Source organism: Rattus norvegicus, chromosome 14 (assembly GCF_021556685.1).
Source record: "Rattus norvegicus strain SHRSP/BbbUtx chromosome 14, alternate assembly SHRSP_T2T, whole genome shotgun sequence".
NCBI lineage: Eukaryota > Metazoa > Chordata > Mammalia > Rodentia > Muridae > Rattus > Rattus norvegicus.
In genome coordinates, this window is record NC_141547.1 from 16,663,568 (window position 1) to 16,675,942 (window position 12,375).

Here is a 12,375-nt window from a genome sequence, read left to right on the forward strand (position 1 = left end):
GAAGCTATTTACAGTTGATACCTGCTGGCAAAGAGAAAAATCTTTTTTCTCCAATGGAGTGTCACTAGATGTATGGACCTCACTTCGGGTCAGGCTCTGATCCCAGCAGTAGTTGTCCTATACAAAATGAACTGCATGAGGTTTTGATGGGATTTGTTTGTTCTATAAGCTTTTTGTTCTGTTTGGGTTTTGCTGTTGTTGTTGTGGTGGTGGTATGTGTATATGTATGTGTATGTGTATGTGTATGTGTATGTGTATGTGTATGTATATGTGTATGTGTATGTGTATGTGTATGTGTGTGTGTGTGTGTGTGTGTGTGTGTGTGTGTGAGAGAGAGAGAGAGAGAGAGAGAGAGAGAGAGAGAGAGAGAGAGAGGAGATTTGGGTTAACAGGGAGATAAATGGGAGTTGGGAGAAATTATGGGAGGGGAACATGGCCAGAATATATCACATGAAAAAAATTTAAATATTTTTTAGATAAAAAATAGATCTTAGCAAATGCTGACAAGCATAAGACCAATGACAGGCAGCTGGTGGGAGTCATGACCCACTCTTTCTTTCATTAACTTGTTAGCATTTGTCCTGAACGCATATTTGATCAGTATCTTTTCCCAACAGAATAGCAATAGGAGGCTGGGAAGACATTTGAGAGTGAGTTTATTTCCCTCTGTGGAAGTGTGCAGCTATTTCTGTCTCCTTATGTCACTGAGTAGATGCACCTCAGCAAAGACAATGCAGCACAATTTTCAGACCGAACATAACAAAATGCTTTCTTTTAAAGGGGTGGCACTATGTAGACCATGCTGACCTCAAACTCAGAAATCTGCTTGCCTCTGCATCTGATGAAGTGCTGTGACTGCAGATGTGTGCCATCATGCCTGGGACAGTTTGACTTTTATGCCTGTTAGTGTCTTCCACTTTTCAGACTTGGGGCCCCAGTGGCACTCTGGCTTGATTACAACCTCATACTAGAGAGAAACTCTTCTTTCCTGCCTAATTTATATTCACTTTCATTTGCCCACAAGGCTGGGATTCCCCGACCCCACTCTTTCCTATGACTAAAGGCAGAAGCCAATCAACAGTGAGTAAGTTATCTTTTAGCAAGCGGGCAAGCTCCGTAGTGTTTACCTGTGCTCTGTTTACGTCCACTCCTGCTGGCGCGGCTGGATTCCCCTCAGTCTGCCCTTCACACACTCACCTCTACAAAGTGCTCTGCATCCTCTCTGCTCTCATTAGCAAAGCTTTTCCCCAGCAGGTGAAAGAGTGAATGCAGAGACTGCTATTCTGGACTGAGTCCTGTTCCCTAACAATCCACAAGTTGAAGCTTCATATCCCAATACCTCAGAACATGACTGACTTTGGAGACAGAGCATTTGAAGAGATGACTGGATTAAAAGAAGTCTGTTAGAATGAACCCTAATTCAACCCAACGTCCTTAGAAGAGGGGGTTGGGCACTCGGAATGCATCTGCACAGGCAGAGACCATGTGAGTGCTTGGCAGAGAAGGCGGATGGCTACTTGCAGTCCAGGAAGAGAGAGTTTCAGGACTACCCAAGTCTATCAACACTTTACCTTAGACTTCCATCCTCTGGAGTTCTATGAAAACACTGTCTTATGATTTTGGTCATTCAGGTTATGATGTTCTGTTAAATCATCCTGACAGATTTTCTCATGTAACTTCCAGGATCTTGCTTATTTGGGGTCTGGGAAGAGGTGGAGGGCAAAGGTCAGAGAGTGAAACAGTGCATAGTTCAGAAAAGGAAAAGGGAAAGTGGGGATGAGTTTGGAGTAGATGTCATGGTCCTCTTCGTAGACTTCAGTTTTTCAAAGCTGGGCATCCAGAAGCGATTTAAAGGAATGTTCTCACCAGCAGCTTTTCTCAAGGCTATGGAACCCTGGTGTGGAGAAGGTTTGGTATCTTCCTATGTTCTTCACTCTTACATTCGGATTCCACTGAGTTCCTCATGTGCATTCCTGCTCTGTGAGTCATCCATATGCTCTTTGTCACAGCTGTGCTGTATTCCCCATCTTCGCCCTCAACTCCAGAAATTCTGCTGACTTCCTGATGCACCACTGATAGTCTCTCTCTCTCTCTCTCTCTCTCTCTCTCTCTCTCTCTCTCTCTCTCTGTCTCTGTCTCTGTCTCTCTGTCTCTGTCTCTGTCTCTGTCTCTCTCTCTCTCTCTCTCTCTCTCTCTCTCTCTCTCTCTCTGACTGTTTCCCTCATACCATTACTTTAAAAGGCCCTCGGATGCCTTAGTTTAGGTTTACAATCCTTGGTTGATTTCGAAGGACACACTGAACCATAGAGTTGGAAGGACCTTCATGGATCAAGAATCTCCTTATAATATTTTTGCCAAGATGAAGTTTCAAGCTATCACAGACTTTCATGAGAGCCCATTCCCACTTTCATTTCATTGCTTTAGTTGTGTCTCATAATCATTTTTAAACTTGAGAACCTGCAGAGAGTGAGTATGGATCTATCTATCTATCTATCTATCTATCTATCTATCTATCTATCTATCTATCTATCTATCTATCTATCTATCTATCTCATCTATCTATGTATCTATGTATCTATCTATGTATCTATGTATGTATGTATGTATGTATGTATGTATGTATCTATCTATCTATCTATCTATCTATCTATCTATCTATCTATCTATCTATCTATCTATCTATCCATCATCTATCTATGCCTGCCTGCCTGTCTATCATCATCTATTTATTTATTCTGAAAATTTAACAAGGTCCAGATCCCCTATTGTGCGGGTCTGCAAATCTTAGAGAAGCCTCCCTTCTTAGATGTAGTTCAGCTTGTTCTGTTTTAGACTGACACCTGGTGGTCACATATGATCAGCCACTGCCTGGACAGTGAAGAATTTTATCCCAGCGAAGATTTGGCCACATTGTGTGTAACTCTTGCCAGCAAATAATCCAAAGCATGGGTATTTATTTCTCATTTTCTGTTGTTATATAAATCAGAGTGCCTGTTGGGATTTTACTACACTTCTCAAAAGATTTAAAAATAGTTAAGATATTTCGACTAAGCACTTCAAGCTTTTCTAAATTCGTCTCATGGAAACATGCAGACAGATTTATGTATAAGCATGTTTCTCAGTGTTATTTATACCTGAAAAGTTGGAACATCCCAAATGTTTAAAAATAGGGATTCTTAAAGTCAATGTTCCAGAACACTCTGCTTTAGAAAAAGGCATAATGACGCAGGGAAATGTTTATAATCCGCACAGATTGCATAGAGCTAATGCAAAAGCAAGTGACTTCACAGTTTCATCGTGGGTTCCTGTATATTCCCCTCTTTGGAAGACACAGACCTAACAGTTTTGAAAACAGAAACAAATGGACCAGATATGATAAAGACTTTTTATGCATAGTTGAGTGCATGGGTGAGTTCGGTCGCAACTCTTTTCCAAAGTAACGGATGTATTGCAACATTTCCCTTGAAAATGGGCGCATAGACACACCACTGTAGACTGTTGGTGCAAACAGTCTTAGACAATGGTGTCATTGTTTTGAGGCAGGAATAATCTGGAAAGCTTACACACACAGCTGCTGCTTTAGGCAGCTAATGGGTCTGGTAGCTACATCAACGCACGCTATTTCTTACATGGCCCCAAGATTCATGAATTTGACTTAGGTTTTTCTTCCACGTGTTGGTCAGGATGTGGAAGGAGATGTGAACTGAATCACTGTGCAGAAGGTCCAGGAATCAGAACTGTATTTTATTATTGAAGACTGTCCATCTCTTCAAGTACTATTGGGGTGTAGCTTTGAACATTGTTTTAAAAGATTTATTTATTTTATAAGAGCACACTGTAGCTGTCTTCAGACACACCAGAAGAGGGCATCAGATCCCATTACAGATGGTTGTGAGTCACCATGTGGTTGCTGGGATTTGAACTCAGGACCTCTGGAAGAGCAGTCAGTGCTCTTAACCACTGAGCTATCTCTCTGGCCCTCAGCTTTGAACATGTCTAACAAGGAAATGCATAAATAGACTGGCTAGCTTGCTTCACTGGTCCTTTAGCTCTGAAAAACAGAGGTGAATTCAGCTCACAGTTTTTCTTCTGAAGACCTGGAAGCAACTGCCTGAGGGTATGTGGAGCAGCCAGACACCCTTTTCTGACTCCTGTGGACAGTAGATATGCATATGCATGTAGGTGAAGTACACAGAGCATAAGATATGCAATACTTTAATTCAGTATAATGAAAAATTTGCTTTTCATGAAAACACAATGATACATTTCAATGGCCCAATGTGGAACCTACTAGGTACTGGCAAGTGTCTCTTCATGTCCTTATCTTCACTGTATACATGTGCACAGAAGGACATTTTCAGAGGACATTGTCACTGAAATAAAGTATGAAGTAGATGTGAGGGTGGGTAAGGTGGATGCTTTGACATGAAAACAGCATTTCCATTGCTAACTTTCAAATGAAGTTATACAAAAGGAGCAGCAGAAATGTGAAAGGATTCTTTTCTATTTGCTCTAGTTCACTGATGACATTTTCTTGTGGAGCTGTAGGTTGTACTTGTTCAGGACAACCCTGGTTTCAATCCTGATAAACCCGTGAAGGGGCAAGGGCTGGAGGCCTCAGATGCTAATGTGCGATGCTTTGCCCGTGTTATCAGGAACGGTGCTGGAGGTTGGGAATCAGCCAAAGGTTTTATGAGTAAGATGAATTAAGTGTGGAAAATCCAAACTCGACACTCAAACATCAGAGTACGCTCAAAAGCTGAACAACCCAGGAAAGCCTGAAGGTTTCTCTTGAAAGGAGACCAAGCCTGGAGACAAAAAAATGCCTTGAATCTAGGGGTTGGCCCGTGAGTGTGGGGTCATTTAAACAAATGTAATAAAGATGCAGCAGGCAGTGGTGCCCTTGGATCCAAATCTCCTCGCTGTAGTCAATCGGCCTTTCTTCCTATTCCCACCACGGAAAGTTCACTGACGCTCGCTTACCATGAATGAATACAGAGCCAGACGTAATTCAGACCAGCGTCTGTTGCAGGTTGAGGCTCTATGAATATTGCCTGCTACTAGCAAGCCAAGGATGATACTAGGCTGAACAGAGCAGGATGAATGTAGTGTGATGCCGTACTTACCAAGAAGCTGTAGAATTGGATACACTTGGGAGAATTATTATTGGCTATTTCTTTTCCCTACTAAAATTGCTTTCTGGGAAAGACAACATGACAGGTATATAAAGTGCTGAGCACTTTGCTGCCTGTTGCAGGTAAAGGCTAGACCACCGTGGCTTTTAAAAGTCAGAGGGAGGAGGGGCTTACAGGAGAAGAATTTGAAAGAACCAACATGTATGTTGATCTCTGGTGTAGAAAACCTCATTCTCAGAGTTCTTCACATGTGCATGCTTGTGCTACGCAAATACACAAGACACTTGTAATCACTGTGGGAGAGGTAGCTTCTCCTTTTGGACCTGTCCTTCCAGTTGCCCTGCCTTAACACAGTCTTAGCATTTTAGACTGCACAAAAACACCGTGACCCTGATTTCTCAACTAGGGAGGCTTTCTAGGATTGTCAATAGCTTCTTTCAAATCCTGTAGAAAAGGCAGGTTTTGACAGAAAATGTCTGGTAGAGACCTCATTTTCTGTCCTTGACCTGTGCTGTTTTCCACTTCTATTTATTTTAAGAAGTTCATGGCTTACCAGGATAAATGCTTAGGACAGGAATCCAAGGAGAAGTTGATGAATCTCTTGCCAGGAACCCAGTATTTGTGGTGAGTTATAGGTCAAGACTTGTTATTTTGGGCATTGGGGCTTCAGGGTGCTCGAATCTGTGAAGAGGCACAGACCCCCAACTTTGAGTGTGTCAGGATTCATCTCAAAGAGCTTAACATTATTATGGCCTCCTCAGTTGAGTCAATTCTCTTAGTTCTTTAGAAGCTTGGTTATCTGATCATTGAGTTCAAGGTCATCAAGGCATTAACAACAAACAATTCACTTTTCCTCCCCCATCTTCCATGGTTTAATTAAAAACAAAACAAAATAAAACAAAAAAACAAAAACAAAACAAAGGCTGGGGTGGATTTCTAAGGAGGCATGTTTGAAGCAGGGTTAGGATAAAATATATATTTCAGAATTCACCTTCATGTTTCAAGCAAGGCTCTCACTGTAGGTTGCTGGATGTTCATGTTCCATTTTGGCTCATAACCTTTCACATTTTCAACAGCCAATCAGATTCCCATAGCAAGTCTCCCTGAGTCTTTCTCTTCCACATAACAACATAATAGCATATTCTTATTCTATCTTACTCAGTGATGTTCTGCTTCCAATCAAACCCCCGTTCAGTTTCACTGACCAATTCTAGGATGCCCTGTTACCAAAGCTGTGCAAGCATCTAGATTTCCCTGTGGATCTCGGAGTGAGCACCCAACATGTTCCTCCCCATGCCAGATGTTTTCATGAGATATAGAGCAAAGAATGGGGGCATAGGCTGCAATGTCATGTCCTTCATGTTATGTAAAAAAACGGGGCACAGGATGCTGATGACATCTCTCTCGATGTGTCATTTTGTGGATGACATGCTGTGTACGCAGTTCTGGTTTTGTTTGCTGAGCTGGCAGTAACATGCCCCTTTATAGTAACTGTTAGTCTAATTAAGACTTCTGTTTAAATAGCTTAAAGTTTTCTTTCTATTACCTGGGGAATCATTCATCAGTTACCTTTGCAAGAATCAAATAAAATAGCTCATCTGGATTCAGGGAAGACCTGTGTTTTAGACTTCATATTTTTGGTAAAATGATTTCTAGAATGGACCTTCACTTTTGGGTTTTATAATCCCCAATCCTTTTGTAGGTCATGTGGATACTCATCTTCAACTAGAGAAAAAAATGGAGAGTCATACTTTCCTTGATTTTTTTTTATTTATACTATTTGATAACCTAGGTTTAGGTGTCAAATGAAACCAAATTATTGGAAACTTAAATTATACAAGGCATTATAGTAGGCGTTTAGGGGAAAATGTGAGGTTTATGAAAATAGGTTATAATCTGATTAGAAGCTGAAGCCTAAAAGTGGGGAAAGCCTGAACTCATAACAAACGATATGTCACAGCTCAGGCAAATGGCCAGTTGATAAAATGGTCAGTGATGGGTTGGCCCCAGTGGAATAGATTTAGAGGCAGCTCGTACAGTGTTTAGCTGGTATCAGGATGGGAGCTGGAGTAAGGGGCTGGCACAGGAGAAGATGCAGAGAAAGTTCCTTAGGCTGTGAGTCCCACGGGAGGGAGCATGGGTCCATGGAGCTTTGTAGAAGCAGTTCTAATTTCTCTGTCTCAGAGACACTTTGTTACTGCCGTGCATCTGCTATGCATCTCTCAATGCCTTCCTCTTCCTTCTCTTTTCTCATTGGTTCAAAACCAAATCAGGGTACATTTCAAACCCATTTTCAGTTGTAGTCAGTGATGGAGCATGAAACTACTTGCTTCCTTCCTGTAGTATTTTCTTTTTTTCACAATTACCTTTAAATTATTACCCACTTAGGTAGGCCTGTAAATTTACTTATCTGGGATACTGCTGTACCTCAGTGTATTGGTATTTGTAGAATCTGTATGCCACTAAGCCTTCTTTGAGAACTGGCTGCTGCTGCTATGGTTAACTCTTGACATGCCCCTTTCCCTATTCTGTGGTTAGACTCTAAGTGTATGGATCTGGGGTAAGAAACAATCTGACTAACCCGAATGTAGAAATTATCACTCATATCTTCAAGCACTGAAATGGAAAATAAAAGTTTCTTAATTCATTTGGAAGCAAAGTCTGACCTCAGCTAAGGTTATTTATAGACATTGTTTATCCTACGTGGTATGTGTGTTTGCTTGGCTGCAGAATGTTAATGCATTTGATTATGGGGTGCTGCCCCGGGCTACTCTGAGGATGTTACACATTTTTAATATACAAGCAATTTCTGAATTCTGAGACACATCTGTCCTCAGGGCTCCATAGAAGTTACTGTACAGCAGTACATATTAGAGTTCCACTGGAGGAAGCTGAGGGTTGTGGGTTCCACTCCTTGTAGAATCACACATGGAGCTCCTACTACAGAGAAGCATTCTTGCATTCCTTTGAGGGGAAGATTCACTGGTCCAGGGTTGGGCATGGCTCGCACATCCCTTTTCCCATTATCTTACTGGGGATTCCTGATGTACAGTTAGAGCTGAGAAACAATTGCAGTGGCTAATGATCTTCTAAGTGGAGTCTACCAGCCCTTTCCACAGTCTGGAACATGTTTCCAAAGGTCATCTGGTGTTTTGGAGGCACACTTTCCAGGATGAATGGGGGCCATGTTCATCAGTGCTAAATGTGTTGCAGTTCTGGCTGGTGTTTTGCTGGGGGTAAGTAGAGAATTGCTGAGTGTGATACCCTGTAGAGAGGAGTTGAACCACACAAAAGGAGCTTTAGCAAAATGGTGACCTAATAGAGAAAAAAGAAAGAGGAGAAACGGGGTCCTAAACAGGATCTTTCTGACAGAAGATCCTTACTGGAGGTTAAAAAGCTCTCCAAAGTAAATGGAGTCTTATGGCTGTTTTGGCTTGATTTTTGAATTAAGAGAGGGGGTTTAGCCCCATTTCTCTTTTATGTATTTTGATTTATTTATTATGTAGTTTCAAAAGCTGGGGCTTTAAGCAGAAGAGACAGTATTTTGAACTAAGTGAAGTAGAAGGCTGGAACCGTGTGGTAACAGTTTGGATGCTTATTTACTGTCAATAGAACAATGTTGCTTCTTTTGCTTAGATGTGTTAAAATGGACTATTTATATTTAGTGTTTGAATTGGACTCTTTTTTCTATTTTTTTTTCTGTCAGTAGCAGAGCAGTCAGCAGCACTCCAGCAAGGATCTCTGTCTCTGTGGTGGTCCCACGGTAAGCATCTGGTACCAGGTACAGGGTCTTCATGAGGTTCTGGCAAAATTCATAACAGAGGAGAGTGAATCACCCTCTGGAGAGGGCGGTGGGAGGTGTCAGTCATGGAATCAATCTGCTTTATGCCAAGAAACACAAGAAATTATCACACAAAAGCTTTTACATGCCACGCTGGCTGCTTTCCATGTCTGAGTGTTTGCCTTCATGGGTGGAACTCCATTCCTATGAGCTAGATTGGACACCCTCCCTATTTTAATTTATAGAGGCATGCAGCAGTCATAAATTATAAGCTTTAAACGCTAGCGTCAATAATGACAAATGAATTAGGTCATGTGATGTGCCTTGGTACGTATGCAGATGCTGTCTCATAAAAACAAATCTTCCAATATGTATGCATATATATATATTCATATAAATATATATTTTCTCCTTTAGGGTTTTTTTTAGATGCATGAATGCTTTAAAATGCAGCAGTGGTATTGTGTGGGTGTGCAGTTTATGTTACAATTAGCTGTTTCAGTATTATTGGTATTATTGCCATTTAAGGGGGTGTTGGGAGGTTGACGGAGTTGTAGCACCAGATACCTTGAATATGTACTTCTCACACAGACCAACTCCCTTCTTGCCATCACTGTCATAGTTCATGTTCAAGTTTGTTACATCATTCTCTTTAATTTTTAGAGAGAGACTCACTATATGGCTGAGGAGAAGTTTTTGGGTTTCAGTTGGGAAGAAAGGATCGGAAAGAGTTGTCATGGAATAGAGATGTAGATCTGGGCTTGGGAGTCAGCACCTGTGTTTCCATTTGTGTTTAGATGTAGACTAGAGCTGAGGAACTGCAGGTCAGTTGTTTCTTGTTCCTTGGTCCCCATCTCCTTAGGGGAAAAGGGGAAAAGAAAAAGTGCTCAACTGCTGTGGCTGGAACCAATTTAAAGACTTGGTTATGGATTTAAGGAAAACCCTAGTCTGCTAAGGAGATGATTTTGAAGGACCCAGTGGTTGGAAAGCTGGGGCTTCCAAAGCAAATGCAGTCTGTCAGCTGTATTCAGTTCTCTCTTTGAGCTAGGAAAGGGGATTTTCACTCTCTTAAATTATTATAATTTAAATGATTATGGTAATGTGGCATAATATCTTTAAATTTGCCCCTTGAACTATAAAGCCTAAAATATTCATTCTCTGCTCTCCAGGGGAAAAGTCACCCAGCCCTCACTATTCAAACCCTATGTATGGAGTTCAGCATAGAGAGTCCATGGGGGCCTTTAGTTTAAAAAAGCTAAGTTCTATTCTATCCTAGACATAAAGTTGGATGCCGAGCTTGCATTTCCCCAACAGTCAAATTAATTGGTCCCTTTGATTTTGGTCCTAATGCTTTAAGATTTTTTAGATTGTTACTTTATCAAAAGAACAACAATTCCTTTTATAAATAGATATGAAATATTTCAAGTCAAAACACTGCTTTTTGACCCTTTACCTTGGTAACAACTTTAGTCCTTTTGATTCCTTTATGGAGTCTCTGAAGAGAATATGTTTACAAAATCTCTTTTCCAAGACTTCTTTTTCAAATAGCTCTCTTTTTGGGGGGAGCACAGTTAGTCCTAAGATTTCCTGGCCAAAATTGGGTGCTATGATTTGTTCTTTTCTGACTGTGAAGTTGGAAGGATACAGGGGTTGATGCTGTCAGGGCTCTGTCATTAAGTTTTATTGACAGGCCAGTCTATGACAGGAGAGAATGCTGGTGACCTAGACAGACCAGAATGGATGAGCAACAGAGGGAGAGGCAATGGCTGGATTGGATTTTTGTTTCCTGTGAGTGTCCAGTCCTGAGAGCTCCAACTTTTCCATTGGCCCAGTTAGTCAAAGTTCATTTACCGCCAGTTGGTCCTGAATGTTTTATCTTGTTCCCTCTCAGGATGTGACTCTCAGAACTTAGACTATGCCTTTACTTGGGAGCATGATTCTTTCAAATACAATTAGCTAAAGATTGTTGAATTTAGGACAGACTTAATGCAATGATGAGGACCTTGTAGGATATTGGTTCTCAACCTGTGACCCCTTTCTTCTATCTCCAAAAATTTACAACACAATTCCTAACAGTAACAAAATTGCAGTTATGAAAGTAGCAATGAAAATGATTTTATGGTTGGGGGTCACCATAACTTGAGGAACTGTATTAAAGGGTCAGAGCTTTAGGAAAGTTGAGAACCACTAGTATAGGAGAAAATAGAGAGCAAGATCACATGAAGACAGAGCTGAGGCAGATATTAGCTGCCACAAGCAGAGAATACCAGAGCTACAAGCTGGAAGAGGCCAAAAAGCATTCTTTTCTTGGGGCCTTTGGACACTTTGATTTTGATATTTGTTCATTTGAGGTATAAGAGAATTTATTTTTGTTGTAAAATACTGCCTGATGGCTTGAAGTTTATGGTGGCAGTCCCCATAAAGTAATACAGTCTTCTTGACTTCGGGTAAAGAGAACACAAGCAGTTCTGTTTTTTTCAAGCACTTACTGAAGGTCACATACTGACAGTATGTGATGTGTGCCACAGTCACCCCATGCTGCACTCTGAGGCCAAACTTGTGCCTCTGGTTTCTCTGCTGGGCTGGCATGTTTCCTCATAGGCAAAGACACTAGGCTGTTCTTTAGTTTCTTCTCGTCTTCCAACACCATGCCTGGTCAGTCAATAAAAACGTTTGTTGTATAAAAGGTTGAGTGAACGGTTGTATAAAAGGTTGATGCTCCACTAAATGATAATCTTTTGAAAAGTACGCTGGATACAAGCGTGTCCCACCAAGCAGTTCTAGACCAACTAGAGAAAGTGTGGAGAGCTGGGAATGCATTTGAATTGTGAAGCTCAACACAGCTCCTCCTCCTTTCATCAGCTCCAGCTGTGGAATTAGACGGTTTCCATTAGCCTGAAGCTGATGCTTCTGAAGCACACACCTTGTGTTTCTAAGACACCCTGGGCCCAGTTGTTAGCTTTCTGTTTATCTGTTTGTCTAATGTGACTTGAATAAAGTAGGACATGGGAAGTACATAGATACCATCCAATAACTGGAAGGCCCACAGAGTGCATGCTGGTAAAGATTATTATCATTCTAGTTCTCTCGTTTCCTTGTTACTCTGCCATTACTAAGTGTATGGCACATCTAAAGCTAAAACCTGGTGTTATTTCCCTCCCGAATTTAGTCCTATGAAGTTCTATTTTTCTAGATACCCACGCTTAAAACTTTAAAGACTGGTATCGGCTTCTGTTCCTATGAATGCATCGATAAATTCCTTGTACTATTTTAGCCACTTGTCTACTTTTTTGAAAAGTGCCCTTCTAGTTCAAGTCAGAGCTGCAAGGAAGACACACCTGGGACGCTAGTACATTTTAAAGGTAGTCCAACTCAGGGTTAAAAGTGTGTGTGTGTGTGTGTGTGTGTGTGTGTGTGTTTGTGTGTGTGTGTGTTTGTGTGTGTGTATGTATAAAAGAT